Source organism: Colletes gigas, unplaced genomic scaffold (assembly GCF_013123115.1).
Source record: "Colletes gigas isolate AHSC1104 unplaced genomic scaffold, ASM1312311v1 Colletes_gigas_Sc00006, whole genome shotgun sequence".
Taxonomy (NCBI): Eukaryota; Metazoa; Arthropoda; class Insecta; order Hymenoptera; family Colletidae; genus Colletes; species Colletes gigas.
Genome location: NW_025106635.1, coordinates 4,223,275 through 4,249,518, shown reverse-complemented (window position 1 = coordinate 4,249,518; position 26,244 = coordinate 4,223,275). Strand labels below are relative to the sequence as shown.

General features: G+C 45.4%; 1 protein-coding gene across 2 annotated transcripts in view; it reads left to right on the top strand.

Moving 5' to 3' along the window:
• Positions 1–26,244, top strand: part of LOC122396021 (LIM/homeobox protein Lhx9) — a 441,838-nt gene that overhangs the window by 217,219 nt on the left and 198,375 nt on the right. Inside the window, exon 2 of one of the 2 annotated variants that reach the window (XM_043394098.1) lies at positions 8,142–8,170. The exons of the other annotated variant lie outside the window; for it this stretch is intronic. The gene's annotated coding sequence lies outside the window, so the exon portion shown is untranslated. The remainder of the gene's footprint in view (positions 1–8,141; positions 8,171–26,244) is intronic. 2 annotated transcript variants of the gene reach the window in all.

The following is a 26,244-nucleotide window of genomic DNA, read 5'->3' as shown; positions in this document are numbered from 1 at the left end:
ATTCGGGTTAATGTCATTCAACATCCTTACATCTACCATCTTTTGACAAAGATGGCGTCTTGGAAACTTTCAAGCATCGGCTAGTGTTTTTCCAAGACGCAGTCGAGATTCAGATTGAGAAGGGCTTGAGAGCAACTGGAAATCGACGAAACGAGACATCGTGAGGTGGTGGGGGGACTAAGTTAGCGACAATCTGACGGGGATCGTCGCGTAGTATGCATAGAGAAGCGATGGGGGGGCCAAGCGACGCTACAGTCGTCACCATTCCCACACGTACGTCGCTCGGAGGAGGATTTATCGTCGTATCCGTGGATAAGAACCGCCAAGAGCGTCTCTGGTCCAGTCATAGCGACGAGTACGGAGGGCCGCGGGCCGAAGCGCGCGGATTACAAATCGTCGCGAAGTTTCCAGTGCCAACCTGTTACAGACGGTGAAAAATCTGGCAGGTACTCGCGCTGCAGGAATTTCCTATCAATTAGGGACAGGTTTCCACGGTACGCCGGCGTCGGAGGACGTCTTTTTCCCCCCTTCGTTCTTCGTTCGCCTCCACCTCCTTCTCAGCCTATCCCCACTGTCTTGTTTCTCTCATTTGTACAGTTAGCCGGTTAAACAGTCCCAGCCACGAATAAAAGCGTCCATCTTACGGGTCGCTCTTCTTATTTACATTCCCACGAGCGCGGCAACTTCTGCACCGGCGAATTAATTTACCGTTGGGAAAACCGCCGGCGCCGCGAATTAATTTCTATCGTTCGTCCGCCCGGGCCCACCGGCCTCTCGATTTATGGAAATTGATTTTCCGTTAGAAAGTGCCGCGTGGCCGGACAATCGAGCGTTAGAAAGCGTTCCTAATGGAATACTTGTGCCATTGATCCTAAACGGTAGACGGGGTTACCTATATGGAGGATTCCGTAGGATTGGCAACCGTCAAGGATCGAAAGGAATAGGCTGCGTTTCGAGAAGCATTGCGGTGTTCGATGTTGGTTAATGCTTGCGTTTGAATAAATCTTGTTGGTCGTTTGCGAGCATTTCGGTCGAGGTTAGGTTAATCGCCGCGTGTAGCTGTACCTCGCGTTTCTATCCAACGTAGGCGAACCGTCGTGTTCTCTGGAAATTAATTAATCCTTTTTAGAGTCGTTTCTGCAACGTCTATTTAAAAAAATTGTCTTTTATTCAACGCAATTCGAGACTCGTTTATATTTTGTTCGAGAGCGATGCAAGATTTCCCGAAACCGGCGAAATTAATTGCAAAGTACGAGATTCTCTCTGCGCGGCGGTGTAAAATTGAACCCCGTGTGGAAATATTGTTTAACTCAATGTAGAAACTCCGCGCGGCGGCTTTTCTATAACGAACGAACAATAATTCCTTACCGCGCCGCCTCGAATCAACGAAATCGCGTTTACACGACGGCGGCGTAATAACGTAACCCTCGTATCGCGCGAAGTGGTCGCGTTTGTGGCGCGAATTTGCAATTCGAATCCGTCGTTATTTATCGCCGCGCAGTTTTACATTGCCGCAATTTAATTATTCCCCTCTCCGCGCCTCCCTCCGCCGGAACTTTTTGTATCCCCGTTATTAAATACAACGGAGGGAAAGGGTGTTCCTGTCGATCAAAATTTAACCTTTCTCGCAAACTTCGAGGAACGATAACCTGTTTTCCAGTTAGCAGTTTCGACGGTTCGGGATCGAGGAAACTTGATACGTTCAGAACCAATACCGGTGGGGGGGTTGAAGTTCCGCAACAACGTTGTCAGCGTTCGTTTTATTCCCTTTTATTCCCCGGGTCAGCGAAATTCGCGCGTGTATAAATATTCGAGGGCGAGAGAGACGGTGCCCGTTGCCGAAGAAACGACGAGGTTGTTCAACGACGACGCGGAGAGAAAGAAAAAAAAGCAAGAAACGAACGACGTATTTACATAGTAACAAGGCCGGCGCGGGATAATTTTTTTAAAAGGTCGACATCAAAGCGTTCACCGGTTGACGGTGTCCCAGAAGGGCGAACACGCACGCCATTTTATGGCGTACCCTCGGCGAACGAAACGCTTCGTATCTAATTGGCCTTTAATTGGCCGAATGTAAATTATACATTAATGTCCCTTTAACATTAAACGGACGTAGCGTGGCCGTCGGGTTTCTGCGGCGCAGCGGGAGCCGCGGGCACGAATTTTTCGAAAAGCCCTCGTAAATGCCACACGCGGTTCCAGTACCTTTTGATAGTTCCCCGATGCTCGTTCCCCTCTTTTCTCATCGTAATTGCGGACCGTCCGGCCGCTCAAGATTTACGCTTCCAATTAGCTATACTTTACGGTTATAATGAATTTACATTCGTCGCCGGGCATAAATTAATCGCGACCGTTTGATTCCGCATTGAGTGATTTAAACGCTGCGACTGAATGGACAAGAACCGCGCTCGTACGCCTTCCTCTCGCGCCGTCGCTCCTTTCTTTACTCTTCGTGGAAACGCCTGAGGCTACCTCGACGCCAAATCGATCAGTTTTCTTTATCTTTTAGTCTGTATTAAAACTTTAGGACAGTTGAAATCTTTCGCTTCTCTAGTTTCGTGATTTAAAAAATATCTATCCTCAAAGTTTACTTCTTCAAATATAAAATTTCACCTATTGAGTGATTCATTCGGTTTTACATTCATATGTAAATAGGAAATGTATAGAAAAGATGAAAGGAGAGGATCTTCAGTTTCCACTATCTTAGAACAGTCTAACAACGCGTATTAAAAATAGTTAAACTTTACACACGTGCAGTTCCGAAACTACTAGTGTTTTATTAATTATTGAGGTATCGTTAGCAGCGTCAAGGCTTCCCCTTTAAAGTGGTTTTTGGTTTTTGTCGATCCGCCTTTCCGTTTTCGAGATATCGTAATTTATGTAAGGGGGTAATTTTTTTAATTCGACTATCTCTGTCTCCGTCTGACGCGTCGCGCCGGACTTCTTTGTCTCGCACGTGACTCGCGACCGAGTGACCGAGTTACGTCACGTTTACTACTTACTACGATCACGTGCGGTCAACGACCTTATAAGGCCGTAGTGGAGTTCATTGATCTCGCGACGTAAACAAACGCTTCGGTCTCATCCGATCGACTTGAAACTAAAATCGCTATATCTCCGGAACTAATAAAGCTATCGACTCGTACAAACGCTCATTTTAAAGGGCATTTCATCCTCTATCCAATGACTATACTAGCTACTATAATTTATGTTTCCTTCTATGTTTATTTTGCCATTTAATTTGACGTTACACACCCAATGAAATTTCAGTAATTCCTATAGACTGGTGTGCGATAAAACTGGATTATAAATTGTTTATTTAATTGAAAATATGAAAGAAAAAAGGAAAGACCGATCATTTGACCGGTCATGGTAGGAATTGGTGTACATGAAGTGTCCATAGATTTAGTGCTAGTACAGAATGCATGAAAATTTAAATTGAGAATTATATAACTCTTTAAGAATCAGATAAGGATGCTCAAAACCTAAATACACATTTCTTAAATTACAATTACAAAAATATAATTGTACCCTGAAAGGTCAGCAGAATATTTCCAAGGACTAGGGGACGAAGCTAGAGAAGTTCTGGGCCATTATCGGGGCCAGAAAGAAGTATCGTCGAATCGATGAAAATACGGATAGTGGTAGTTGGACGATTCGTAAGAAGCTAAATGCCAAGGTTACAAGTTTCCATCGCGGTCGCATTATAGCCCCACCGAGATGATTTTCGTATTTGGACCCGGTCCAAAGTGAAAGAGGACGAGTGGCGGCCGTCTAATGTGCTTTTTCGAATAAAGCTACTCGCATGAAAGACGGAAATATAAATGGGCGAATACGCGTCTAGCCGAATGCCGCCGGAACGTACGACCGAGGAAGGCCTTACGATGCAGAAACGCTCGTCGTTCCAAAGACACTATTCGCGATTTACGCGACAATACGCGGCTGTTACGTTACGAATTTAGGGTGCGTCGATTCTGCCCGTTTAACCCCTTCGCTGGCAACAGCTCACCCCCTCCGAAAGACGCGTTCGCGAATTGTAAAAAGTGTACTCGCGAATATTATGAGCCGAGCATACCGCATGTACCGTTTCTCACGTAGAACCTGGCCTGGGCGAGTAACTTTACTGCGCTCGTTTTCCCCCGGAAGTAAATTGGACACGAAACAGCTGCTTCGTATGCACCGCTCGTGCCGTATCTGACACTTTTCAGTGTTTTCTTGCGGCAATCGCACCGAAGGAACAACGCGTATGTTCTCTGCGTGGAAAATTTAATTGACGTGCACGATGTATGATATCTTTTCGAGCATACCTTTCGCAGAACACGACGTTGCGTCCCTTCTTCGGGCGTGAAAACTGAGTAACATTTAGGGAAAATTGCCCCAAATATAAATTTAATCTATGACAATTTGAATTTTATATTTAAAGCTAAAGAAAAGAGAGAGTTTGATAGTTACTCGTTTTAGAAAGGAAGATCGAGGTACGAGCTAGCGAGAATGGCTATTTAGCCTTATCAATTCACGGTGGATTTTTCATGGTGAACGTTGAATCGGTCCCGGCGAAGAATCGAGACAAAAAGACGGTTTTCAATGGATTATTTGTATCTGCGGAAACGGGAGCGACGAGTGAATACGAGAAAGCGGACGATCGCGGCCGTGTTGCGTTAATTATCATGGTACCAAGTCGCGTTTCAATTTTCCTACGCTTTCTCAATGGGCCGCGAAGGAAAAAAGGGTGAAAGAATTCAGTCGTTGATTGGATCGTAATTATCTGCTTTATTATTGCACTTTGTTCCAGCTAAACTGATCGTATTATCGTCGGAAGTGCCTCGTTTTATATTTACAAGTAGCATTATTAACGTTTCCGTTATCTTCGGTACAAGTTTTTTTCAGGAAACATGAGTACGAACACAGTTTATCTTCCGTTCTATCGTTCGTACTATCATTATTCTATTTTTACTCGTAGCATGTCCTTCTAAAACAATGCCACTTTTTAAAGCAGAAGAAAAGGTTAGTTTCAGGTTGTTCAATAACTCAAAGTCACTCGAGTCTTCGGAAAATATTAATGTCATATTTAAAAAATTTTTAAAGTCACTCCATCGAATTAATGGCGAACAAGTGAAGTTTCATCCTTTCGTTCGGTCAACTACTGGCTTGTCGTCAGCGATTAGATCGCTATATTTCGCCGCTAATTAAATTCAATTAAACTGACCTCGATAAAACGATCCTTTCGAGTAATACGAAAAAGTTCCCGGAAGCATTCGTCAACGAGAATGTTTGTTACGCGATGCTAATTCGTATAACATTATACGATTCTTTACTCTTCCCGTAGTCTCTAATTCCCAGAAACCTTTTTATCCATATCCTTATCCATATCCTTCTTACCATTCGCCATTTTCTTCCGCACCCCTATTTCGTAAAACACTGTGCTAATTGCTTCTTCTTCCTGGCCGTAATTTTTTGCTCATTAAATTCAACGCTACCTTGTTTCAGCAAAATGATACAACTTTCGCGTTGTCTTCCAATCCTCTATGCAACTTGAAAAACTGCATAATGTAGAGGACTCGGTTTCTAGGAAAACCATGATTACATTTACACTACGTTGCATGTAAAAAGACATTTCTCGTGCGCTACAGGTTGCACATTCTCGCCATAACGTTTCAGAATGCGGGCAATAAACAAACTGCTACATTTAGTATTTATTTATATGCATAACTTTGTCATCTAAAGATCAAGGAAGACCTACGCTATTAAGATCGAACGTTTATTTATTACAAACGAGATAATTCTTCTTCGACGGGAATTAATATTTGCAAGGCACGGCGAGAAACTTTCGTGTCAGTGTTACAAACACGCCAGGCAGTTTCCAGACTATATAATTCCCAGCTTTTCGCGACACAGAACGCCAATAAATATCTCTCTCAGGGCAAAATCGATGCGCGGGAGAAGGACCGTAAAAAGTGACCGCGTCGATTTTTATTCCCGACGCGTGCACCAAAATTTATATTGAAATCTCAGCGATCGTGCCGTGTTGCGTACTCCGTTTCATTGAATATCGACGAAGTAGCGAACGCAACAAAATCCGCAGGGAAGTGATTTTGCCGTTTCGTTTCGCCGCTCCACGGTTGTTTCCAGCCATTGGCTCTGGACGCTCGAAAGCGAAAAACGATGGGATTCGAAGCATCTCAAAACCGTCGCCAGTTAAGTAACGAAACCCAAAACATCCTGCAAAACGACTCGAAAGTCCTAAGAGATCTCGTAGAATTTGGAATTTGTTTTAGAATTCTTTTGGCTACGAAATGAAGTCTCGCGGTAGGAGTAATACGAATCGTCGATTTAAGCAGAAAATATGTCCCCGAAAAATTCTAATTATCGAATCTGAATTCCATCCAATCTCTTTGGCTGGCCAGTGCGCACGGAGAAGCGTAATAGGGAGGACGTTTGGCCGATTAGCATTTGTTTGGGCTGCGGCCGGATGGGGGATAATGACGCAATTAATAATGTCGCGAAACGACGAGACAAACGTTTTGCCCTGTGTATAGGAGGTTGGCCCGGCGTGCAGCCGTTGCACGAGCGTGTTAACACACGGACGGTCGCGCGTACGCGTCGTCGTCGCCTATTTGCGACCGGCGCACAAAGTGCATCTCCAGATTTATCGATGGTTATCGATGCACGGCTCGTTTAACGGTAAGTGGGAAGCTGGCTCTCGCAAGACGAACACTTAAGCGATCCGAGAGTTGCATAACGATTGTTTCTTTATGGCCAATTAAATTTCGACGGCCTCCCTGGCCTCCGCGCTCGTTCGAACCAACGAAATAATTAATGGCGTTTCGCGGCCGTTCCCCCGGCTAATTACACCAACATTTTTCCCGGGGCTCTTCCAAACTGACGCCTTTTCTTTTTTCAAACTCTTTTCTGTCGCCAGCCAGACGCATCATAATAGAATTTTAGTCACAGAGTTTACCAGATCATCCAAAAATAGGAGCAGTCTTTTGTTGCAAGGTAACAGTACGTAAGAATAAGAATCATAGCAAAGTTTGATATCGTTGTAGCTGGTTGAGATTAGTAAAAACATCGAATCAGATCCTTTCAAAGAATTCAATGGCTTCGTAATTTTCATTGTAGACGATATGATTTGTACCCCACCTGAAAAGTATGGAGTTTCATACTAGACCCGTAGATATGGATTACTATGATATAAACGACGCCGGTGAGTGCTTTAATCTTCGAAATGCGCGCGCGCGCAGGGGGTGAGTTTGTACCGTGCAGGATCGCCGGACGAAAAATTTGGTTTCACGATCCTTTTTGCTGTTTACGTTGATTGCGCCGGTCCGTTACGGCATTTATGCTCGTTAATGTGATCCAATAAGCAATGAAATTCCCGCGACGTTGTCCAAACGCATGGATATTTCGGTTTCCCGTAATGGTACGTAATCTCATTGCCCGTGTCTGCGCGAGGAAACCTATTTACAGAGAGTGTTTCGGGATTATGATCACGAACACAAGTGATTATATCATAGGGGGCATTTAATAGCGTCTTCGACATCGTTTTTCCTTCAGGTAACGCTGGAACAGCTTTATCTTGGGAACGCCGATATTTCCACCCTCTGGCCTGGAGTTTCTCAAACTGTGGCACACGATGTTCTGGGTCGAAACTTCTTGAAAATTATTTATTAATCGAATAGAATTCTAATATCATTCGGATGCTTTATATTTCAACTTTATTCGTACTGAATATTGGACGAACGTTTCCAACTCTGCTCCCATCAGAGTCATGTATAGTCAGGCATTGTAAATCAAAATTACTAGTCAACAATGTTTAAAAAGAACAAACAGTCTTTTTAATGAACACCAATTTATTTCGAAACAATTATTGCAATTATTATCCACGAAATTAGATTTTACCGCGCAACAAATCAAGTATTCCCGAATATCAAAGCCAACCACGCGCCGTAATATCATAACAACGTTGAAAACACATTAATGCGCTAATAATTCCATTAATGTACTAATGTCAACTATTTATCGGTACGGTCCAATTTGTACGACGTTCCAAACAAACCAATATTGATCCACCCGAATCTCCCTGCATATTTACCAAATTTAAACTCCACGATTTTTTACGAATTTTTCAAATTTTGTTGCAGATCCAGACCCAGGTCGAGAAACAACTTTGGTGAGTGAAGGAACCAAATTTAAACCTTACAGCCTATAAATACATTTTGCTCTGCTTCCAAAGACTTAGTATCGAATCATATTTAAAAATGGACGATTCGCGAGCCTCCAGAAGCCATGGAAGCTCGCTACGGTCATTTCTAGCGTGTATTCCGACGGAACACAGCCCGGTTTCCGCAAACGTTTCGTTTCGACATCGCGAAAAGCGCGCGAAGTTGCATCTAGAAAGCGGCGCACGCAGATAAAGGAAATTTATGCGGAAGATAAGGCGACTGTTCCACTTCTCCGCGCGCCGAGAACCAGTCAAATCGACCGTTTGATATCAAATACGTGTATTCGTTCGATACGATCATCGTGAATTATTACCGGGTCGAGGTAGCTTGTCACCGGGTCCCTGACTCGACGCTTCTTGCGTGCGGTTATCCTCGACCTTGATGCCTGCGAGACACCGTCCAGGAACGAGGCTCGTTTTTCACCGAGCAAAACGCGTAATCGCGGCGCGAATCGCATCCTTGCTCGCCCCGCGACTCTTACGGTACTCGATACAATGTCTCGCGAGATGCTCGATAAGAGACATTTCTGAATTCGTTCGCTCTCGCTTCGAGCGTCGTCCCTTTTCATTTTTAGTTCGACGCTTGATTTTCGCGATAATTGCAACGTTGGTGTTTCACTGACTAATTCGCAGCCCGAGTGAACCTTCGTTTCCGGTAAATCAGTGAACCTTGCGTCGCCAATGGGGCACCCCTTTCCCCGGTCAGACGGACAGCTAATCTGAAATGCATGTAACGAACGTAAGTGCGCGTTTAAATAGCGGAACCTCGTAAATACGAAACCAGGGATCGCTAACCTGAAACTACTTACGAGCTCTGTTCTACCGCCTGTGTAACGCGTTACTCGCGCTTTCTTATCGAACACCCGATACCGGAAAAATTGTGTGCTTCCGGTGCCCTGGCGCGACAGGTCTTCGCCTCCGATTTGTCAACACCATGATCGATGCTCGACCACTAAACTTTCGCTCGTATCTATCTTGAAATTAAATTTATTTCCGAAAGATAATCGTCAACTCCACGATCGTTGCTCTAAACAGAAAATAATCATCATCTCTTTGCTCGAATTGGTTCTATTCTTAATCATTTCTAGAAAGAGTAATTGCAAGCCTGATTCGATGAATCTACATTTAGATTAACAGCGGGTTAAATATTAATGAACGAATGCTTCGGAGGGTGTGCAATTAGAAGAAGCAATTATTAATTCCCTTAATCGTACTCGATTGCATTAATTTCGAAAAGAAAATTAGTTCTCGGTCGCTTACGTATTCATGAATTGATTACTGCACCGGTAATTAATGTCCACGTAAGGAAGCATCGTGCATTAATCCTGTGGAACTCGATCGGTGAATTTTGCAGGTGTTGTTCCGATTAGGTACGTCATTCGACAGAAGATTACAGATAACATTAAAGAACCTTATTAAATTAAGTGCTTTTACAAATCTGTTAAGGATCCTCACTTCGTTTATTTCTTGCCCAGGCTCATGGGAGATTTATGTATCTTGATCGTTAAATGTAGAAATACCATATACATACAATGTATCGAAGTTAAGTTTTAATAGCAGCATTTTATTTACACCTCGTTTCTTACGTACCTGCGTACCTTGCTTCTTGTTTTATTCATTTTTCTATCGTGCATTCGTACCCTTAGTCCTGCGTAATGAAGACGTTGAATTAAAACTGGAGGAGGAAATAACTTAACGAACCGTTTCAGCCAGAAGCAATGGTACATGCTAATTAAAAAATCGCAACGGAATTCTATCGACGTCTTCGTTGATATTTAATACACAGGACAGAGTTTCCCTTCGTTTCCTTCAGTTTACGCGCCCGTAACCAATTTTTATTCATAAAATATTATTACCCGTTCGCGGAAAAATATTTCTTCTGGCAACGCGTGCATGCACGTAACTTTCGCAACGGCGGGATCGATTAATCGATCATTTTGCACGTTTTTTAACGAAACCGATATTGTAAACGATTTGCAGAGTGGTCACGGTGAATTTCAGGCGAACGCGTACGAAAACAATTCCGCGGATGCATGCGAAAGTATCAGGTTAAAATGAAACTTCTGCTGGTTCGATTTGTTTTCCTTTCATATTCCGGGAGCTACAAGATTTCGACAAACATCGAATCGAAAAAATCGCGGAAACGAGAAAGCTGCTCCCGGGTAATTAATCAACCGTCCGCGATGTAAATTGAACGTATCGAAAATTTCGTAACAAAATACCGATGATTGTCAGGCAAAATTTCGATTAGCGATTGAAAGCTGATCGTTCGCATTTTCTATTTTCAATCACTTTTTGTACGGTCTGTTATTACCAATTAATTTTAATTACAGTCGAAACACGTTCTTCGTTCACCGTTGAATCGAAGTTGTCGGGATCGAATCGACGGAATTAAAAGCCAGACGATCCCGAGGTATTTCGGTCGCCCTCGAGTATCGCGCGTTCGTTAATAAGTTTGGTCGTGAAATTAATTCGAAGTGCCTAATCAGGAGGGGGGGGGGAGTTAGGCACAAAATAAATAATCGAACGGGTGGAAATCGGCTCACGGTAAACGCGGAATTCTGACGAGTCGGAATCGTAGACACTACGAATGCCAAGCGAGAATCGAGTGGCCATCGGGCCGGGCTGGGCTCATTTTCATAAATTATATTAATTCGCCACGCCAGGGGCGACCGGTTGATTGGGTGACACGTAGTGGGATCATCAGCTTTCTTCTGTCCCGTCTTTCCGGCTGTCTTTCTGCCTCCGCCGTCTCTCTCCTCTTCCCAGAAAATTCTTCGGGGCGTCCGCGACGGGTCCAAGTTTTTACGGCGTCGTTAAAACCGTGAAATATGGAGTGTCAGCGGTATCGTGATTATTACAAGTGGCCTAATCGGCATAAAAAGGCGTTAATTAAGAGCGACGCGTCGCGCGGATACGAAAAAAAAAAACAGGCCGCGTCCGCGGGACCCCGACGATCCGAGGAAATTTCAGCGCGAACGGAATCTGTTTACGACCGCCGCGGCGTAGAGACGCGATTTTATTAAACGCGCCCATCGCGGAATTTATCGCTTAATTGTTTCCGAATCGGTCGAGCGGCCCCGCCACTACCGGCAAATTGAAAATTGTTTCCGCGCGTGTACATACCCGTCTATAAGTATTAGGTCACGCGGTATCTTTTTTAAAAAAAAAAAACGCTTCGAACGGATTACACCGAAATCAGATCTGATAATTTACTAAACTTTGCAACAAAACATTAAAGCTTGTTAAATTAATCTGGGAAATCAGAGTTCCTTTGCAAGTATCCAGACCACAAATTTGTCCAAGTAGCGAGGCAATACTGTAGGTCAACTTATGACAGAGATTTCAGAGTAGAAAAATGGCTACGACTCTAGAAAAAGATATTTTTTTGTCAATTTTCTCTGTCTCTTTGGTGCATTTAAACACGAGTCTAAATCATCACAAATTCTTTACGCCAACCAAGAATTCTTTTCTCGTGGTATTCTCACAACAATCCTGCTCTTTTTCGCAAGCATGTACGAAAAATAGCTCGTGTCTAAATCGCGTATCAAAGGGTAAACGTGGAGAATATTTCTTCCAGCGGTCGAGTAATTTCGTAAGTAGTTTTTGAATGCGTTTCGCTTTGGATAAGAGCGGTGATAATTATGAAGTAGGGTGTACGGGTCCCCCTGCACGGCTGGTTGACGCGGTTCGGAAAAATGGGAGGCCTCGCGCTAACCACCGGTACAACGCTATTTAGATAAAACCGGTTATTTTCGCTTAGATACCTCCTAGGCTTACGCTTTCGGGTAATATATGGCCGCCGGTATAAAAATGTTGTAACGCGACAACGGTGACGCCTGTTTCGCGTGTAAACCGGGAACGTTAACTTAATTTATACCGTTTTATCTGCGCCCGACTCCGGGCCCGAGTAACGCGAAAAAGAAGCGAGGGTCGTTTGTCAATTCCGAAGTTTATTTCCTCGCTGTCTGAAATATTAATTAACTCGATGCAGCGCGCTTGAACGTAATTAACGTTCCATTGACTGGCCTTCTTCTTCTGGTAGTTGCCACGATGATACTATTCTGGCCAGTATTCCCAACCTGGAATCTTTCGTACGGAACTTTCGCGCAAAGTTGCCGCGTAAGTACTGCCCGCCCCTTCCTACGACCATAATCTATCGGCGTTCTCGTTTTTGAGAAACTGTCGTCAGGAAACCCAACTAACATTCCCTTTAAAAAAAACAAAATCTTCCATCTGAATTGCAGTGACTGAGAAAACGATATAAAATATGCAATATTAAAAAGTAAAATACTTCGATAATTCTGGAGGTATTAAATTGTCAATTAAAATTCGCCAAAAATTAACCCAGGCTTATATTTAACGTGGCGTATATTTATATTTAAAGCAAGTTTGCTCTCGATCGAAAACAATGCCAAGAAGGGATCGATAGCAAGATCCAGTTATTACCAATTGCTTCCTCGAAGGGTAAAGTAAAAAATCTAACGATCGAGAACGATCGACCATCGCCGCGGCAGGTCCTGCCTAAGAGACTTTTCTTCGACGTCCATCACGGCGTCAAAAAGCGATATCGAAAAACCGAAGACAAATCGAAGTACGAGCACAGAAGGATTCTCCGATCGGACGATACGCGTGCGTTTTTTCGGGGCCCTGTCCGTGATCAGTTTTTTTTTGTTTTTCTCGTACCAGTTACAGCTCATCGACGTACTTACGAGTCGCGGGGACACCGTGACGTACATATACGTCGCGCAATGCCGCGCGAGTCGTCCGTCTTACGGAGGGGAGCCAGAGGCTCCCTTTCCACGGTTTTTTCGACGCGCTTCTGTCGGCCCCCGAAGGTGGCGGGGTGGGAGACAACGATTTTTATTTCACATCGCGAGAAACCAGTTTGTAAATAATGTAAATCCATAAAAAACGACCATCTGGAATCTCCACGGGCCCCCGCGCGAGTCTTTAAAAGCGGAATGGCTGGTGGGGGGGCATCCACGAACGGTCGCGGAGGAAGAAGAAGAAGAAGACGAAGAACTCGCGATTGCTGGCGAGCAACTGTGGGAATCCTCCGCGTATGAAACGCTGAATCATTTCTGCAAAAGGGATCCTCCGTGTCGCGAACGATTTCTCCTAAAATTTCCATCGATCGTAATTGCCCCGGGGTTGAAAAATATTTTTCTATTCCATCCCTCGATACCTCGACCCCTCTGTTTTAGTAATTCTTGCGACTTTTAGATTCGGATAAGTTGATTAAACGGGCGTAAATCAGTCTGCGCCAGATGCTCGCGAAAATGTTCTCGAACGAGAGGAAATCTCTCGGATCGATGGCGAGGGGCAAACGCGACTGCATCGAAATATATAAATAAGCTTGACCCCCTTTTCTGGAGTATTTGCATATGCTAATCGAGTAAACGTTCAAGGAGCAAACTGAAAGGTCGAAAACGGAACGACTGTTCTCGACTGTTACGGTGCCCGTTTACTGCAGTCGTCTAAGCTCACGGAGCACTTGATGCCGTCCATTGTACTTCGCGTCAACGTTCAACATGGTTTTACGTTTGGCTCCTTGAAAATCGTCCTTCGTGAGCATTCCTCCCCTGCGACCGACAACAGGAATTTGATAGGAGAGTACAACGATGATTTCTAAACTCTTTGGACGATTCTTGGGTCAATGACCGAGTCGGAAGCTTCCAGAAACTTTAAATCAAAGATTGCAACAAGGTAGCTCGAAAATTTTGAAAATGAACACTTCTATCTCTCTCAACTGGGGGGAATGATCGCTGTACTCGATTCGACAGTTTCCAGAGTCCTCGATCATCTCTGCTCAAAGTCTAAGATTAACAGGTGTTCCTCGAAGTAGAACTCGTTTTATCCACTCGACTCGATTCGAATGCCCGGATGGCCGACATGTTGGAACCGTCAAAAGTCCCAGATACTCGGGATCGCGGGAAGAATAATGTCGAAGTGTCGCGGGTAGGAAAGCCCGTAGATTTTCAGCCCGCAAAAAGACCGGTTTCTTGTCGGCGCACGACACGGCCATTGTAACCTTCCTCGTTCTCTTCATCTCCTTCGACGGTATCTTAGCCGTTCGAGGCCCACTCTCCCCCGCCACGGGCCGCCTCTCTCTATTTGCTCTGCTTTCCGTTAACGGAGGTTAGTGTTTCGAGGAGCGGCGAACAGGCGAAAGCGGGCGTCGAGGGGGCTGGAGAAGAAGGGGGTGGCTGGTGGACGTGGACGGGGAGAAGGGAACCAGAGTGGCTCTCGACACGATCGCGAGATTATACCTACACCCACGCCAGGAGATAATAGATAGTAATTGCAGGGTTGTCCGGTCCGGCTCGGAATCGGCTCGACAGATCGATCGCTTCGGAGAGAAAAGAGGGAGATAATGATGCGCCCAGGAAGAAATCGTTCTCACATTATTTTCTCGCCGCGCAAGCATCGCCGCCATTATTATTATACATATGCATGTGTACGTGCCGGAGGAACGGGTACGTGTGTGCCACGGTTCTCGCGATGCCAGTCGATCGAAAATCGAAGCCGGAATTCGCGCCACGGGGATTGGGAACTCGCGTGCGCGTCTACGAAGTTTCGATCCACCGAGGTCGCGGGGATCCTCGATCCCCGGGGAATTCGTGATCTCTCGTCATCGGTGAAACGCTTCCTGGGTCCTTTGCTTCGACGAACCCAACCATGTATCTTGGAGCGACTGTTTCGTCTTGGTTTGGTGCAGATCCGTGGCTGACTTGTGGTTTCGTAATTTCATTGTTTTTTGTTACGAATTCGAAAGTGATAGATTATTGTTCAGTTTGGTTTAGTGCGTGGTATATATACAATAGTTTCGATCAGTTGGATTACTTTTGGAAAATTTTGATTTACAAGGTGTGATCCACGAGACTAAAAAATAATCTACCAGTGGAAAGTCTGTTTCTTTGAAGACTAGTAAAAGATACTGGAATAGGTCGAAACGTTATTAAAGTAAACATTTGTAAGTGGAGTGCAGTTGTGTCTATTGGTAAAATTCGTCGGAGCGGGGGTTCGCGATTATTTCGTATCGCGGTTCGTAAACACGCGATTCCACGTCGACGGGATGGCAAATTATTATTTATCGGGCGATTCTAAGGCGCAGAGCCTAATCGACTAACGGAACGAATGCGCCGCGGCCAATAAATTTCGGTTTTGGCCGGCGATCTCGTTCTGCCTGCGATTGTGGATCGCCCACGCCGCCCGTTCCCCGATCGATCCAGACGATTAAAGATACTCCAACCAAATACGGGTAAGACATTTTTAGTGTTATCGCTCGAGAAGCATTGTGTTACCTTCTATATTTTCCCATTGGGACGTTCGCGGTCGCTATTCCTAATGCACATGCAAATGACGTTGATTCGCGCGTCGCTAATTCTCCAGTCTCCTTGAAATTCAACGATGCATTCTTACTTGCAAAAGAAACACTCGTTCTTTGCTCGTTGTGTCGTTTGCGATCATTGTCACTTGAATTTTTTCAACACATCAACGCGTTTATAATTAATTGGTACCAAACAGGAAACAGAAGATAAAATAACTCAGGTAAAAAATGTGAAGTATCTCTATGTCTACTCTGAAGACGTTCATTCTTTCTTGCAAAGATCCTATTCCTCTAAATTCACTCAGAACTTTTCTCAGATGGAAATAAAAATCTACGTTAAAATATATGTCTACCCTAATATTACCATACTAGAATATTGTTAATGAATCGAATAATTTAACCCGTCAGCCTGGTTGCAATAAAGGTTGCAGTCTCGAGAACAGTGTGTCGATTGTGAATCGTCTAATTCGTACGGACGAGGGTGTCGTATCGAAGGGACGCCAGAGGCGTCGCTACGCGATTGTCACCGGACGAAATACACGGGTCCCTTTTCCTTTTTCCCGTGGACCTATCGAACTGTGGAACCACTACTTGACGCTCGTACGCGTTTCCCGCTCGTCGAGCCCTTGGATGTCGTCGTCCCGCGTCCCCCGTCGCGTTTCCGCGGCGTGTCGCGTCGCCGTCTCTTTATCACTCCACCCTTGCGGCACGAACGACGTTACGAGGGCGATACCGAGCAACACGCCGCGATACCTGCACGAGCGGCTCTTTGTTCCAGCGTGTCCGCCATTGTGCCGCTTCCCGTTCGCCAGACTATCGCGATAAACAGCCGGAAAAGCCACGATGAATGACGCGCCGTGCTGTAACCGTCGCGCCTCGCGACTTTCGCGTGTCGATACGCTCGGACTCGAGGAATTTTTGCCCGAGCGTCGCGGCGGCCACTCGACGACCCGTGGAACCGATTTTCCGAAACTCCAACGATCTGTAGCGGCTACAAAAGTAACATTTGGCGTGCAAACGGCTAGCATGGTTTACGACAAGCAGAGTCGAAAAGGCCACTTTCGAGAAAGCCGTTCTCTCCGTATTTTTAACGAGGCTTGTTTTCTTGGCCTCAGTGGCGAATTGCACATGTCATAAACCATGGATTTCTGAAGGGCTGCAAGGCGGGGTCAAGCGACCCTCGACAAGTGACATCACCAGGCCTGAACCTGGAGGAAATTCCTCTGCATTGCCAAACTTCCATCAGCGAAAGTACACCCCCACTGCGACACCCCGTCTTCCCGAAAAAGCACAGACATAGGAAATACCCAATTGATTAACTCTGATAAACAAACGATTCATTCCTTTCACTTTTTAAACAAACACTCTGCAAAAGGGAAAGTCCATACCTGCACTCGTTTCTTTGAAATTATTTTAAAGGACAATATCTCATTAAAAAAAAAATGTTGAAATATTCTAAGATTCCCGGTTTCATATTTATTATACTTTCAGTAACTGTACAATTAAATGGTAAAATGCAGAAAAGTTGCTACTCGGGAGAGGAGCTTTAATAAGGAACATTGTTTTTACGAACATGTTCCCCGAGCTACCTGTTTGGTACCGCATTTGAAATTAACCATGTTTCATTTTAACGTACGGAGAGTTTGCGCACGGGGCGAGGAGTTCCTTCCGATTTAGCTTTGTCGGTGAAATAATGGCGTCCGTAAATTTTCCACCAATCTTCAAACGCATTTTTCATTCGTTACCTCCGAATGGGAATTCCTAACTCGTTGATTCGGAATTTAGATTTCAGATCACAGTTATCATGCGCGCGCAAACATAAGCCGTGGTACTTTGGGCTTCGTACACCGCGTTGCACAAATATGTATCCCGGGTCTAATTAGTCTAATAAGGCTAATATGGCCCGTAATTAATACAAATACAAGCGCAACGACCATAAAAGTTTAACGGTAAGCTATCCGCGGGGCATTCGATTTTAACGACCGAGATATCAAACCGTTGGTTTGCTGAAATTTTAATAAGCAACGCAGGCGTACGTACTTTTCGTTAACCGTTTCGCTAGCTTCCGTGATTCCTCGCGGAAAGGTGAAAATATCTTATTGCGAATCGTTTCGTTCAAATACGACGGGCACGAATGCATCTAACGAGATTGAAACGTCGCTGTTAACCAGTCGTGTCAAACACGCAGCCCCCCCTAACGACTCTATTCGAGTTTGCCTGCTCAAATTTTTTCCTATTATGTCGAGCTTTGAAAGAGTCGTCCTCCATGTTTTATAAAATTACTCTTCTTTAATTCTGCACGCGTCTGTTCATGGTAGCTGGTGTTTGGGTGGTTGGAAAATTGCGTTTGATCCGTTATTGGTAGTCGTAAAATAATTATACATACAGTAGCAGAGAGCAAACTAACCCTTAGGGCCGAAACGGGTTCGGCGTGGCTGCTGTAAGCGTTTCAGTTTGTTACAGCCTCTGGGTAAAATAAACATCGTTAAAGTGACGAGCACGCGACTCGAATTGGATAAGTACCGCTTCAAAGAAGGTGGAGCCGAAATTAAATCCTCGATGGTATGTAAGTTGAGCGAGCATTGTGTACACTGCACAGATAGCTCAGTATGTAATGGATCCGGTACACTTCGCGGGTTTGCGTACCCTCACTTTCCTCGATGATACAATAAGGTACAGTCTAGGCTGTCAGGCACATTCTCATCGGCTAAACAGAAGTGTATTAAGGTTGTCAGACGCATTCCCGTCGAACGAACGAAAGAATACTCGAAATATGTCGTAAGAGGTTTCTTTCCATGGACGGGATTTCGAAATAAACGCGACACAGAATTAACGTATCGTTCTTCGAACATCCACCGTAGAGTAGCCATTACTTCCACTTTTTTTAATTGACTCTTAGAACAATACTACACAGAGGAATTGATTAATTTTTAGAATCGATAGAACACGCATGCAATAGAGTGCAACTTGGAGATCGGTGTAAGTAGAAACAGACATATCAGACAGACAGATATGTAAATATTCGAACTCAATTATCTCGAGAACAGAATACACTACGATAAAATTTTATTCCACATTTTCGATTTGTTATTCCACGTAGAATCAACCCTCTCTCGATTTTTTGAAGGAACCCTGTTCTCCTCGTGAAATAATAGTTCCATTACCGTGGTACCCAATTGGTCCGACGAGCAATTACTTGCACACACGAGTGCTGTAACGTGGCATCGCGAGGCATGATTCGTCGTTAAAGCAATCTTACAATTAGATAGCAGCGATTCGTCGAGGAGAAACGAAACGCTTTACGGATTCTCTTTTGACCCCGGTCAGGAATAACGTTTGGGGTCGTAATTACTCGGTCGGAAGGCAGGTCGTGACAGAAACGTCGGAGCGACTGCTCCTCTCTCTCTCCCTCCCCCCGACTGGTTGCTTGTTTTAGCAACAATTTAAACTCATAACGTTACAATGTAGCCTCGTCGTTTCGACGGCGCCCGGGCGCGTCTGTGCGCGGAGGCTTTGCCATAATTACTCGACCGGTAATACAGAACGGCCCTTGAGTGGCAGCTCGTATTACTCGCCTAACCCGCGTGAAAACTAACCCCTTGGGGAATGAGATGGAATGGGAGTTGCTCGTGGGTCGCGGACGCGAGGGGTGGAGGCAGGTCGCCCCGGCAGGGGTCCGGGGCGAGCGGCCACCGAAGGAAAAAGAACTCGCTACGGCCTTTTCAGCGGCCCTCTCCTTCCCGTCGCTAACGTCCTGCTGGATTTTTTACGAGTATCCTCCGGTGCCGTGTCAAAATGGACAAATAAATTGCGAATTACTCCCGACGCTCGCATCGTAATTGACCTAACCGCCGAAGACATATCGGGATCCCCTGAAATCCATGCACCTTGCAATTCGAGGTGTGTTTCATTCTCTGCAATAGTGGAACAATCATCTCAAAATATACCTTCACGTTTCTCTTTTATCGACTAACCCTTAGTATAGAATTTCTATTATTACATGCATTCTGTGCAATTAATTTGAAAGTGACTTGTCTAGAATATTTTTCCGTGGAAGCCAAAGAATTAATAATATCCAAAACAGTTCTAATATGTTCATTATAGTCACCAAACCAGAATAAGAGTCTCAGATCCCGTGTAACACGATTAAACATTTTTTAGAAACGTGACTATCGTGTTATACGCTATGACAAACCTCGTGGTTCCACGATACGGGCTGAAATAACCATACTTTTAAAAAATGTATCTCGTCTGGAACTAATTCGAGCCGTTGTCGCCGCGTTAATTATGCCCGCGAATAATCCAGCGTGACGAGGCGCGACGAGCGACAGGGAACACGACGAACGGGAAGAAATTAATTCTGGGAAAGCGAGCGGAGTGGGGGTAGGGCCCAGACGAGCGGGGCCAGGTAAATCATTCTTATATAAGGGCGGCCGCCTTTTTAGGAGGGGGGCAGGGTCGCGGTCGTCGGTGACGCGTGCGATCTCCGGATTTCGCAGGGCCCCGGTTGTCGGTTCGTGCAATAAATCGCGAGTCGGCCGGAGATTACGCGGCAAACGTAATTCTTGTTTGTAGTAGATAAGATAGGGTCCTCGATGAGCCGGGGAGCACGAGTGTGGGACGAGGGGCGAGGCGGCGGGCAGAGGAGCTTACGCCTCTATCGGTGCCGCTTATCTCAGGAAGTTGTCAAGCAGAACGTCGGGGCAGCCCGTTTAAGGCCGTGGGCCTGTTTAACGTGCAAACTTCTTCTCGGAAACGTGAAAAGTCGCGTCCAAAATCTACTGGTCGTTTCAAAACGCGCCGCTAAAGTGTCAGGCAGAGACACAGTGTGGTGGGACTAAATTGGGCCCCAGAAAGTCCAATATTTATTTTCTTATTTCTAGCAGAAGTATTCGTTCGAGTGTGAAGCAAGAAATTTCGGTAGATTGTAACGTAGAGTTGTCTTAATCTTATGGCAGAATATTCAAGTACGAACGAGAGTTAAATATTCGCTTTTTGCCGACTAATCTCCCGAGGATTATCAGGGGCTCCACCTTAGACGATACGGACTTAACATTTTATGCGAACACGAGCCTTGAAATTTTCCACACCTTGGCGACGCAAATATCTTCGACAATCGCAAAGATTACGCGCACCAAGCCCGATACGGGCACTGGTTATGCAGTCGCTATACACTTTATATGAAAGTCGAGATTCCCAATCGATTTACACAGGAATTAATAGCCATTATCTGCAGAAAAGAATATCTACAGAAAAGAATGCAGTTTTATTAATAGAAAAAGAAAATTTTCATTTGCAAACCCCTTGATTTGCAAGGCCCTCCGCCCCCTCGAAGGGACACACCCCACTTTGGAGGACACTGACTTAATGCACAACGTTCCTGAATAATTAATAATTATAATACTTTATTATGGGGGGGCATAAACCCTTGATATCAAGCACTTTAAGAATACAAACAGGGGCGAGCACACCTTTACAATTCAAATTCAATAGGGGTATGCGCATAATTGTTACACCGGGATCTCTCAATGCGGAAGTCGGACCGTGAAGAAACTTTATGGACATATTGAAATCGTTTACTGGTAATGGACCATCAAAATTTAATTATACCTTTCACCGATAGAAACGAACGATACGACATTTGAATATGTTAAACAGCGACGCGCTACCCTTACTCCATTGCGTCCAAGAGTTGCCATCGTGAATTGGGACGTTTTTTAACGAGCGTACGGCGATGTTTGGAGACTTTGCGAATTAATTATTCGAATGTTGACGATGTTCTACTGTGCGTCGGGACGGCGACCGACGTTACGTGACTCAACAGGTTCCTATTGTGGAGAGCGACGGTGGTTATCGGTCGGCGGCCGCCCTCACCGCTGACGATCGTCGTTACTCTTTGATTGATCGGGCGACGTTTCGCGCTACCTTGGATTCTTGTTCGCTGGAACCTTCTGCTGCCGACGATAACGTTCTCGATAAACATCGTCGAATATCGGTAACCTGTGCTATCGATAAGTTCAGTTTATCTCCAGCCAAAAGTGCACGAGATCCAGAACGGTGCAAAATATTTTTCAACCCCCTGTTGGTCCCATCAAAAACAGCCATTCTTTGCTTACAAGCTTTAAACGTAATTACGAACCATGGCGGACCTTGGATTTTTATTTGAAATTATCGATGAATATATTACGTCTCCTTATTAGAGTGGATCAAGTTTCATGGTCCACCGATTAGGCACATACCTGTTCTCCGTGAAACGAAACCCACGTCGATGTGTCCAGAGAACTGGTAAATCATTAAGTTCAAAGATTAAACTCTCTATCTGAATAGAATTTTAATAAATAAGATATTAGATATACGTCTCTTCTCATAAATGACTCGAATGAAGTCTACTCAAACGTCGCTATAATTAACCATTTTGTGATACGATTATTTATCGAACGCAAATAAAGGGTGTAAACTCGCAGATATCAATAATAAATAATGTGTACCGTATCGATCTATCCACTTATCTGGTTTTCGAGTAAACATTCCGCGAAGCCTGCGTCACCGTCTTTCTTCGTTATCTCGAATCGCGGACCAGAGGACAATTCTTTGAACTTTGACCCGGCGCGTCATCCTCGCGCCAAAACCCTTAAAAATTCAAAGAACGCAGATTCGAGTTTTGGCAGGCGGCACGGTCGCGTTGGTAAGACTGCCTTGATGGCCGACTCGTGTCAGTGCATACTTTCCTCGACTCGATGCTCCTTTTTGAAATGTCCTTTTTCTGATGTCGCTAACTGTTTGCGGTTTCGTATTTCACGCTCCGGCTGAACCGTCGTCGTGCCACTGCAATATCTTGGATTTTTCAGAAATCCTTTGGACTTTGTATCGGGCCACTAAAAAGTTAATCTACCAACCATAGATCGTTCCACAAAAATTATAGTCAGATACAGATTATCTTTGATCTCGCACAATTTTCATAAGAATCGTGTGATTTCCGGTTCGTATCATCAAGTAAAAAATAATAACTGGAATAAAACTTGACTTCTGTATCTATCAAGTGTTCGAAAAAAATTCCATAGCACTTTATCTAATTGATCAAACTATTAAATAAGCTCTAATTTGTCTAATCTGTCTTCCCCGATTTAAATCTACCAAAGTGGCAATTAAAAAATGATACGAATGCGGTTCTACTCGTTGGGCACAAATTGTTGCTGCATAAATTATTCATCAGCAGAGACAAGGTTCGATAAATCCAGTTTTAAGAACGCTACGCGTACACCGGCGAACGCGGGGCGATTTTTCACGCAACAAAAACAGCGTTCCCTCTTAAATAAACCTCAGAATTTATTCGTCGTTTCTGTTTTATCGGAGGATAAAATTCGCCCGGCCAGATACCCCCAGAAGAAATAACGAGGCTCGTGTTCCCCAAGGTTGTTCGACCGCGAACATTGTTGCGCGACGCGACTGCGTCCGAAGTGGATCGAGGAAGCGTTCTTGCGCGGCAAAAGCGAAAGCAATTACTCGAATCCGCTCTCGCGAGATCAGCCGCGGACCGATTCGGTGTAATTACACGACGAAAAGAATATAAGCACCGGTGGACCGTTCGGATTTAGGAAAACGAGCTTGGGCCGAGGACAAAGGGGGCCCGGAGGCGCGTAGTTCGCGGCGGAGGATCGCGAGAGAACGTTAAAGGGTCTGATCAAGGGGAGAAAAAGCAGAAGAAGAACGGAACGAGCGGGGCAAGAAAGGCAGAAGAATAAGCAGAAAGTGGCGGAGGAGCCAGGGGGGGGGGCGGGAGGGAGGGAGGGAAATGGTTGAAGAGGAGCAGAAGACGAAGAAGAAGCGAACGGTGGAGAGCGAGAGGCCGGTGTGGTTCTCTGCCGGAGGTGGGGGAGTAAGTTGTTGGAAGAAGGGTTTGAGGCGAGTCACCGAGCCTAACCGTGCACCACTCGAACTCGAACTCAAACAACTTTAAGCCGTGTGTACTCGCGCAAACAAAACAGCGCACTAATTGCTTACGTCACTCGGCGAGTCAATGGACTTCTTGACTGAGCACTCTGAGTCATACAACGAGTCCCGGCGAGAGGTGCACCGCCGAGCCACCTCGGGTTTCAATTAAATCACGTCCACGCACTGTTTACCTCGTATAAACGCACCAACTCCCTTATATATACCCCGTGCGCCGGCGGAGCCTGACGCTAATGACGATGACAGAACGAAGACAGCGAGGAAAAGGTACAGGCGATAGTCGTTATCCGGGCCCGGGGGGGATCGGTTTTTCTGCCCCGCTTCGTTGATCGATGCACGGTTTAAACATAATTAGAGGCCGCCAAGACGATAATTTGCGCGACGATGATATTTTCGAGGGCAGGATCCGCGAGGACGGAAGTCGGGCTGTCAGTGACTTAATTCGTCGGAGGTTCGTCGCGCGCGAGATCCGCTTATCCCCGCGACCACGCGTTCTCGCGATCGATTCTAAATTACCCGTGGCAACGGATCCTGTTCCCCGGGACACGACCATGGGGCGATGATGACTCTCCGGGGCCACTATTAACCGTCATCGGTCTTATTTTCTTGCGTCACGGTAATCGCTGTCGCCCGAAGTATAGCCGATGTTAATACAAACGACTGCTCATCGACGCGACGCGGCCGTGCGTCGTCCAGGTAATCCGAAGTTCGACAAAAACGTTCGGCTTCGACGTCTGAACGATGAAGTCCCGCGTGGCAAAAACTCGGAATTCTTCTTTGAGACATTAACGACCTGCGGATGTCTGAAAGAGTGATCTCGCGAACGGAGGTTTCAATGCCACCGATGTCACTTCTTTCGACGGTGCAAGTTTATCCTTGACGAGACCACCGTGTGCAACCTTCGACAAAAATATTCAGGTGTTTATGGGCGATTGTTCTCACCGTGGCCACGGAACAATCGTCGAAAGTGTCCGGGATAACGACTGAAACTTAGAATTCCTCTGGGGGCAAGCATGAGACATCGTAGCAGAATCTTCTTCATAATCGGATAAATCTAGCAAGCTAACTGGTTATGCCAGATGCCCGAAGATCGATAGAAAGTCTCAGTGAATTTGAAGCCTCCATTGAAACGTCATCGAACGAAAATTAGAAACATTTACGGACGACGAGGGGATCGATCTGGAGTCCAAGACGCGAGATCGTAGGATTTTATCCCTGAACGAGTACGGCCAGAAACTGCCAATTAATTTTAATGGTCTAAAAACACGTGATCGAATAGATCCAAGCGGAGACATAAGATTGAACTTGGACTTTACTTCTGACCGAATGCGCCAGAAATTGCCAATTAATTCCATTGCTCCGGGAAAAACATCGTCGAAGCGACTAGATGTTTACGGGAGAGACTCGGAAATCATAAACGCGTCGATGTTTGCAAACTTGAAACATCACGGTTTCTAAACAACTATCGGGAGCACGAGGCACGAGGCAGGTTTGCCGGCCAATTGGGCGTAGGAGCTGGCAATTAATTCTAATTTTCCAAGCGCACGTGATCGAATAGATCTCGTAAACGACCGGACGTTAACAGAACAACTGGAAATACGATGCATCTCTGGATCAAGCCCACCAAGAAGCCCCGGGTCGAGCTACGAGGCCAAGCGTCGAGGGGAGTATTCGAGCATGCAGCACATATCCCCCGCGGTATGCAAGGTTAGGAAGGGGCTATAGAAGCTATCTTAGATCGAACGGAGTCCAATTACCGACGTTATTAATTAATCCCCTACCCTTGCTAGCCGGTCCATCGTCTCTCGCTTCCATTCTCAACCCCATCGTCGTTGGTCTGTCCAGCAGAGATACCTGGGCTACGGATATCCCCTCCAGCGTACTCCCTACTCCATTACCCGGTCTTCGAAAGCTCAGGAGGTCCTTCGACGCGTCCACTTCCCAACCCAAAACCGTGCAATTCTTCACAAAATCAAAATTCAATTGCAATTTGCCTTCTCAAGAGGCCTTCCATAATCCCTCGTCCACGCGACACGTGTTTCTATTTTAAGCAGCAAGGAATGCTCGGCTCGCGCGAACATTGTTTTATATCGGGAAGACCATTACGCGATGGGAGTTTTTTCTTTACGCGCGGAGGCGTGAACGTGACTTCAAGCTTGCCTGCGCTTCTTTTCTAATTGACTGCCACGGATGCAACGACCATCGACGGGAGGAGCACGATGGGCCCAGGTCGAGGTCAGTCGAGGTTGTAAAACTGACGATTGGTTTATTCGAGAGATACTGCAAAAGGGCGACACGCAGTCGGTTCGTGGAAGTATTCGATTCCGGTAATTATATTAATTAGAGAAAGAGGATCCAGGGGGGTAATAACGCGTTCACTGTAACCGTGAACCGCCACTCGAGTGATCTTTTGATAAAGATCTTCGTATATTCTACTTTTCTGGCCTGCACTTTGTGGCCAGTTGGTTGAAGAAACAAGCGAACTTGTTAAATCATTTCCAGAAGCTTAGATAATATTTCTCCGTTTTTATAATTTTTCCTCCCCTGAAAAGTGTCAGAATTTGACCAAGAGGGTAAAAGAAAGATCATTGTTTCGACAAAAACAAAGATTAGGCTTTCGATGAATCATGGTGAAAGTTTCGCGTAGTTCGATTACTGCAATTCGGTTCACCACAGCTCGGCCATCGCGGAGGATCGTTTACGTCGCGCAGCCTTGACGCGGACCCCTCGAGATCTTTAT